This window comes from Canis aureus, chromosome 21 (assembly GCF_053574225.1).
Source record: "Canis aureus isolate CA01 chromosome 21, VMU_Caureus_v.1.0, whole genome shotgun sequence".
In the NCBI taxonomy this organism is placed as follows: domain Eukaryota; kingdom Metazoa; phylum Chordata; class Mammalia; order Carnivora; family Canidae; genus Canis; species Canis aureus.
In genome coordinates, this window is record NC_135631.1 from 19,552,933 (window position 1) to 19,561,510 (window position 8,578).

Consider the following 8,578-nt stretch of genomic DNA (forward strand, 5'->3'; position numbering starts at 1 on the left):
CATAGGCAAAGGAGAAGCAGGCTCCATGCAGGGAGCTCAATCCCGGGACTCCAGGATCACGCCCTGAGCCAAAGGCAGACGCTTAACCTCTGAGCCACTCAGGCATTCTCGTACCAGTCTTTTAAAAAATAAAATAATAATAGATTTTTTTGCCACTGCTATAAATGGAAAATTGGTATTTTTCTAATCTGCATTAAAATAAATAATGATTACAAAAATAAATTCATCCCTTTCTTACCCAAAACATTTTGTGCACCATTATGGGGCATTGTACACTTTGGGAAGTGCTGCATTGGTGCATTAGAAGCACATACACAGACATCTCAAATGAGGAACGCTTACCATTCAGCACATGTGTTGAGAAAACATATCAGAGAAAAAATTCAATTAGGGAAGACTTCTTTTATGAGAAGTTATATTTTATCCCCCTTCTTTCTCTCCCTTCCCAGTTTCTGCCTTTCTTTCTTTCCTTCTTCCTTCCCTTCCTTCATTTCTTCTTTCTTTTGTTTTTCCCTCCTGTCTTCCTCCCTCTTCTTCTCTCTGTCTCTGTTTCTCACTCTCTGTCTTTCCTTCTCTTATTCTTTCTGTTAGATAATGAAGAAGATTAGTTAGAAGTGGGGGTTTAATAACTCCTCACAGTACTTTTCCCTTTTAATCGTGCTGACAATATTCCAGAAGAATTTTAAAGTCCTGTCCTGTTAAGTGCCCTTTTAAGCTTCAGGGTGACCCCAGAACTCCCCATCCCAAGCCCAAGACCCATCTTCATTCCCCAGTGAGCGCCGTGCTCAATGGGCTGGGCTTGTTCTCATCACTATTTGTGACCCCACTCTTCAGAACAGGAAGAAAGGCACACGGCTTCATCTCTGACAGTGGATGTTAGCAGAATTGGCTGAGGCCCTTGGGTGGCAAGTCAGGTTATGCCTGTCAGCCTCAGCCACAGGGCTGCAAAGCTGGAGTTGTTATATTGACCTGCCCTCAATTATGCTGAAACAGGGAGAAAGCCTTCTAGCAAGGTACTAGATTCAGTACAGTGATCAAAACAGCTCCACGAAAGTGCCTGTGAAAGTGTTCATTTTCCTATCGACAGAGTTTTACATCCATCCAGTAAATTTTATCTGAACCCTCTAACTCTAGTAAAATACAGCGAAGTGCAATAAATTTCACTTTACGGGTTTTATAGTTTGAAAACAGCTTCAGGGGATTCTGGTTACTGAAGGGACCCAAGTGGAGTGGTCTCCAGGGGCTGGTTTCTCTATACAAGGAACTCTAAGAGATGACCAGTCCACTCAGGTGAGGCATTAAGATCCTTCCTGAACATCATTTAAGGCCTGACGAAAGTCCTGTATCTGTACCTGCAAAGCTGGCTTTCCACAGTGAAGAGAAAAGCAATTAAATTGCTAAGCAAAGGGCTGCTAGCTTCCCTGGACAATGAGCAAACAAGCTTCATTAAAGACAGGGATTAAGTCCCTGACTTATTATAATATAGCTGACTGCTCTGCCTTTTGTCCTTTTCCATGGGGCTTTGAAATGGGAGTAAATTAAATAGCATTCCTTAAGAGAAACTCTTCCAGTTGCCCCTCTGCACCACCCCCCCCCCCAAAAATGTGTTTGCAGTTTACCTGGAGGCAGGTTTTCTTATTTTCAACCGGTGTAAATTGTTAAGACCTGAGAAGTTCTCTTACCCTAAAGAGGCCTGGTCACCATAGAAATTTGCTTCACACAGGATCTCCCCCTACCTAGACATCAACTATCAAAATCCTGTTATCTTTTGGCTTTGGTTTTTTAAAAATCAGGTAGGATATCTGTTGAAACCTTGTGATGGAGTCACTGTTGAAAGCCTTTTACCTTCATGTAAAGAAGCTTGCTAATGTTTAATATTTGGCAGGCATGGTTGGAAGCACTTTGTCTGTATTACCTTGTTTTATTCACACCAGGAACTCATGGGGTAGAACTTTTATTCTAGTCCCTTTTACATATAAGGACACTGAAGCAGAGGCTGGTTATGTAGTTGGCCCAGGGTCACAAAGCCAGCAAGTAGGGAAGCCAAACCCAGGTACTCTTGTTCTTTTCTGAGGATCTTACCCAGGGGCTATACTAGCTCTTGGGGAATGCCCAGGTAGTAGACACAATGCTCCCCACATCAAAGTGTCCAGCTACATGAATCGATAAGTTGGAGAGATTTTATTTTGACCTAGGAGGAAGGAATTTTTTTTTTTTTGGAAGGAATTATTTTTGAAGGATGAAATAAGTCTCAGGGCCAAGAGGTAGAAGAAAGAATAGATCCAAATAAATGTTCTGAACATTTTGGAATAGAAGGGGTAGTGCAAGAACCTAAGGACTGTGGTTTCAGGAAAGACTGGGAGACTTTGTGGTTTGGGAACTAGGTGATGTAGCTAAACAGATTTGAGGGAGATGGGGGACAAGCAGGAAATCAGAGTAGAGATAATAGATGTTCACCTCTCAAAGTGCTGCCAATTCCCTCCAGCCACAGACCATAGACATTCTCCTCAGGCATTCCCTGAACAAGAACATTGCTTGTTCATTGATTCTCAGTACCTGGCCCCTGGTAAGATCTTAATAAATATTTGTTGAATAAATTAATAAAAGACCCAGAAGGCAAAAGTAGAAGTCCATGGACCAATTTGTTCTTATGCAGATAGAAGATGCACCTAGAAGTCACAGATATACTTCAGAGATGGTTGGTTGGGGTTAGGGGTAGAGGTTGAGTGTATTAGGATGGAAGTTTTCAAGTAAGGACTAAGAAGCATCTTCATTTAGGAATGGTAAAGTCTTGGACAGTTTTGTTGCAAACATTATCTCTATATAGTAATAAGCTATGAGGTAAGCACCACCATCTTCATTATGTAGATAGAAGGCAAAGTCTCATAAAAATTAAATAAATTACTTGCCCCTGGTCCTCTAGCCAATGTGTAGAAGAATAGGCACTTGAAGCCCTATCTAGAGATTTCCATAGGACATGCTATTTCCACTATATTGTGTTGGGTAACATCTCCCACTTGGGCCCGTTTCCCATCCATGAAGTAGATGGAGGGAAGAGACAGCATGAACATCATAAATCTCTCAGAAGAACAGCTGCAGCATGTCTTTTGTTTTGACAGTACTATGCAGAGCCCAAATTAAAAAACAAAACAAAAGCAAACATAGACAAAGTTCATGACCTTTGTCTGCCAAGGCACAGCTAAAACAAAGGGGACCTCTCTTTGATGTAGGTGATCTGAAATGATCTCTTCACAGTCAGCTTATGACATAAAAATGTTTGTAAGCTGCTGTTACACAAAAGTGTTATTGAGCTATCATATTTCATGGCCCGCATAACTCTCTAGGTACCAGAGCATGTGAGGGATAAGGTCACTCAGAAAGGCACCATGGTGTTGAATATGTGAGGTATTCTTGCTTAAAGCTGGCTTCCTTTTATTGTGGTTGACAACTGAAGGATTCATTGTCCTTGAAATATCTTTTCAAACATCAATGATGGAGTCTGTGTCTCATTCCTCCTTCCCTTACAACTCCCATGAGAGCTCTAAACCTTATTTTGCTGGGTGCAAAGAGAGTCGATAAGTAGTCAATGGTTGTAAATAATCGATATCTTACCCCCAATTCGATTGCAATGAAGGAGAATGAAGTGACTTTTAAAAGAAGACCAAAGGGAAATTCTTTTAGCAATATCCCAGAAAGTATACCAAGTTCAGATTAAAATGAAATCCTCAGCTTCTTTCTTTGAAAGAAGTTTCATTTCTGTAAATGATTGTCAGGAAAATAATGCAGAAGAATTATCATGCAAAAAGCTCATTACTGAAATAGCCTTATGGTATTGGAAAATTGGAAATAAACATCCATAGTAGGTGAAAGGGTATGTAAATTATAGTTGAGTCCACATAGGGGATATTATTAGTAATTAAAAGGTTATGAAAGAACAATAACATAAGGAGTTGCCTAATGCCTTAATGTTAAGTTGGAAAAAAATGTGAAGTGGGAAAAGCAGAAAACAGAAGTGAATATTTAGTATGAGGGTAACTACAAAAAACAATTTTAATGTATGGAAAAAAGATTGGAAGAAAATGCACCAAAATATTTAAAGGACTAGATTTGTGTAATGGGACTATAGATTATTTTTCTTTCTTCAGTCGGCCTATCCACATGTTTTAGATATGTTTTATGTTTACGTAAGGGAAAATATTCTAATAAACTTTATATTTTAACTTTATTTTTGAGAGAAACAATATTTCTAACACTCCAGTAGGAAAACAAATTCATATCAGATAATTTGTATTTCCTAACCACTGGGGCTTTAGGCTGAGAAGCAGTCTACATGAGAATAATCACCCAACCTCTTTTAGAGCATTGGGTATGAGGTAGGCAGATACCTCTAAACATCTCTGAGAAATGCAGGTGCTGTTTTAGAAGTATCCCTGGTCTCAAGAGAAACTGAAAATTAACAGGCCATCTTTTTCATATCCAAATTATGTTAATTAATTAAATGAGAGAGCATATTGAGTGTGGTAGCCAGAATTCTAAGATGGTCATCAAAATTCTTGGCCTCTGGTACATACAAATGTTACTCAATCAAACACTAACCTAAGTGTTGCTGAGAAAGGTTTTTGTACATGTAATTAAGGTCTCAGATCAGTTGACATTAAGATAGAGAAATTTTCTAGGTGGTCTGATTTAATCACATGAGCTCTTTAAATCTTAGCCTAGAGTTCAAAGACAGGGATGTCAGAGATTTGATGCACCAGAGAGAGTTGATATGGCCTTGTTGACTTGAAGATAGAGAAGGCTTATCTTATAACTTCAGGCAACAGAATTCAGCAAATAATCTGAATAGGCTTGGAAGTGGATTTTTCTCCAGAGCTTCCATTTAACAGTCCATTCTGGGCTGTACATGATTTCAACCTGTTAGACTAAGCAGAGGAGCCCAGCCATGCTATGCTGGACTTCTGACCTACAGAAGATATACGTGTTGTTTGAGCTGCTAAGTTTGTGGTGATATGTTACCCAGCCACGGAGAACTAGTATAAGGGTACATAGTGTTTATTGTGAATGAAAGGAGTTTTGAATTATATAGAAAGGGACAATTTTCCATATCTTACCATCACCCCCTATCCATTTCCCAAATGATTAATTTGCTCTGTAATGTTCTGCAGGGTGTTAATGATGATGCTTTTTGCCTTTAAAGTGGCCTAATACTAAGATGGGAAAGAAATAATGGTCATGATAATATGAGGAACATTTAGAAAGTGTTATATGTTAGCATTCGCCTAAACAGTTTGCTTAATTCCTACAATGGCCATTTGCAGACATGAGTTATAACTTGCATTTTGCACATAAGGAAACTAGGAGAATTATAGAAACTTATAAATCTTCATATATGACTCCACACCCAACTCTGATTGGTGGGACGTTATAGATGGTATACAAAGGGTTCACTCTTCTCTTTCTGTTCCATATACTCAAGTTGTTGGTAAACATGAAAAACCGAGAAACTGGAAGGAATATACAAAAAATATAACAACAATTTAAAAACTCAAAATGAGGTTGATCTGAAATGATATTAGACACCTATTTTGCAGAAAACTTTTAAAATTCATTTTTCTTTTCTTAGAAGGAGGGATAATGCAAATACTTAAGTAATTGTCTAGGTTTGGTTCACTGATACTTTCCACTATTTTTTTATTTGTGAGATTTGAAAAAAAAAATATTAGGGAAGTTTATTTGCTGAGAGTTGAGTCAATCATCCAAGTAGAAATTATACATTTCATTGAGAGGGACATGATACTCTAATTCTCTTTGTTACATTATGATGGTATAGACATTTAGAAAGCCAACAAATAAATTCTGTAGGAAAAAGTAACTCAGACCCATATAAGAACCATTAGAAATGATTGCCAACTATTACCCAATGAGTAGAAGGCTTATGTATCTCAAAGTGCTAAATATAGGAGCTTACTTGAAAGCAGTGCTGTCCAGTAGAAAAGTAACAAGAGATGAAATTAATTTTAGCACCAAATTTTATTTCACCTGACACATCTAAAATATTATCATTTCAACATGAAGTTAATATAAAAAATATTGCATTCTTTTCATGCTAAGTCTTCAAAATCCAGTGTGTATTCTGAACTTATATAGTATTTCAATCCAAACTAGTCACATTTCAAGCTCTCAATAGACACATGGGGCCACTGGCTCTCATTGCATTGGACAGCTCAGCTCTAGAGCATGCATTCTTCCTGGAGCTGATACTGTCTACAAGGAGGTAAAAATTAGAATGGATTCCAGGGGAGAGAGATCTTACTTGTTTTAGGGAAAAAGCACAGGTATAAATAGTGTACAAAAAGATATATCGTTTACCTGCGGTATTAAAATTTCACGAAGAGGCTATGTATTAGGATTCTCCGAAGAAGCACAACAGAGAGAGAATGTGTGTGTAAACTGCTCCCATTCTGAAAAGGCTGACCCTTCTTCGCATTCTGCAAGGGTAAAATGCTGTAGGAGAGCAGTGGAAGCTTCGCAGCAAAGCACAAAAGTCAAGCACGCAGCTCCCGGGGCTGTATGCCATCCAATATGGTAGCAACTATCCATTGGTGACAATTTAAATGTAAACTAATTTAAATAAAATAAAATGAATAATGAATGTGGCACTAGTTACATTTCAAGTGCTCAGGAGCTCCATGTGGCTAGTAGCCAACCTATTAGATAATGCTGCGTGGAGAAGTCACTGCAGACTGTTCTATTGGACAGGGCTGGCCTAGAGTGTGATGAGTCTGGATTGCAATCCCATACCTGCCAGCTGTTATTTGCGTAACCTTGGGTAAGTTGCTGTACCTTTCTTTGTCTCTGTGTCCTCAGATATAATATGAGATAAGGAACAAGGTACCTATCTTAGAAAATTTTGTAAATTAAAAAAAAAAAAAAAAGAAAATTTTGTGACAAGTAGACGAATTACTGCATGTAAAGAGGCTAGCACAGTGCCTGGCTGTAATTAAATATGTCATAAATGATAGCTGTTATTTCAGTTATCTTCTTTCTGTTGAGCTTTTCTGGGGGGGGGGGTCATCAATTAATATTTTTAGTATTACTTGACCTGAAACAAAAAGACATAAAAGGCCCACTCAAATAACTTAATTTTTGCCATTCAGATTAAATCATCTTGAAATAATCTCAATCATTATTTGAGATTTGCTCTTGGTAACTCCATTATCATAGTTTTTAAAATATGATTTTCATTTTGGATTGTTTCTGTGACAGAAAGCTCACCCTCATCAAGATTTTAATTAATGCCTCAAATACTGATCTACTATAATTTCATCAGCATCATAATTTAGCTGTTATAATGTCAAGGAAACAAATTGCATTAATCAGCAGAGTTTGGTCATTCACACAGAGGCGGTGCTGGAACTAGCAAGGCCGTTGGCAAATGTTACGTGGGAGGCAGATTGAATCCTTTTCTCCAGAATTGCCCATTTAGGTCATTTTACATCATCTAATTGATCTACTGCCCTTGTCTTATTCTGTCCCCTTAGCCACTTTTCCAACGGGTACAACACCTTGTTAATTCTCATTGTAAACCCCAAGTAGCTTACTCTCCTGGTTGATGTATATTGCTCCTAAAGTGTCACAGCAGTGAATACCTCAGTTTGGTTCCTGCACTTGGATATCTGGTGAAAACAAGAATTTCTGTGTGTGGCCCATGATGATCAGCACATGGCTGGCTGTTGATCAGCTGAGTTCATTTACAGTCTAATTATTTAAAATCTATTCAGGGATGTTTCCAAGGACAATGGGTGGTAGTAACAGATCTAGCAATAAAGAAAGTTACCCAAGTTTCAAATTCTATGCAGTATAAAAATCATTTTGGGACACCTGGGTGGCTCAGTGGTTGAGCATCTGCCTTTGGCTCAGGGCATGATCCCAGGATCCTGGGATCAAGTCCTGCATCGGGCTTCTTGTGAGGAGCCTGCTTCTCCCTCTGTCTCTGCCTCTTTCTGTGTATCTCTCATGAATAAATAAAAAAATCTTGTTAAAATCATTTTTGTTTGTTTATAATAAATGCTTGACACTGTTTGGTTATAAAAATTCTACAAATGAGGGTGCCTGGATGGCTTAGTCGGTTGTCTGTTTTTGGCTCAGGTCATGAGTGGGGGTCCTGGGATCGAATCCAGCATCAGGTTCTTGCTCAGTGGAAGTCTCTGCATCTCCCTCTGCCTCTACCCCCTGCTCGTGCTCTCTCAGTCTCTGTCTGAAATAAATTAATAAATAAAATCTTTAAAAAAAGAATTCTACAAATGAGGGGGTCGTGGGTGGCTCAGTCAGTTGAGTGACTGCCTCTTGATTTCTGTGTAGGTCTTAATCTCAGTGAGATTGAGCCTTGAGTCAGGCCCCATGCTGAGCATGGAGCTTGCTTAAGATTCTCTCTCCCTCTTCCTCTGGCCCTCCTTCTACTCGTGTGAGCACACACTCTCTCTTTAACATAAATAAAGAAACCGAACCTTTAAAAAAGAATTCTACAGGGACCCCTGGGTGGCTCAGGGGTCGAGTGTCTGCCTTCAGCTCAGGGCGT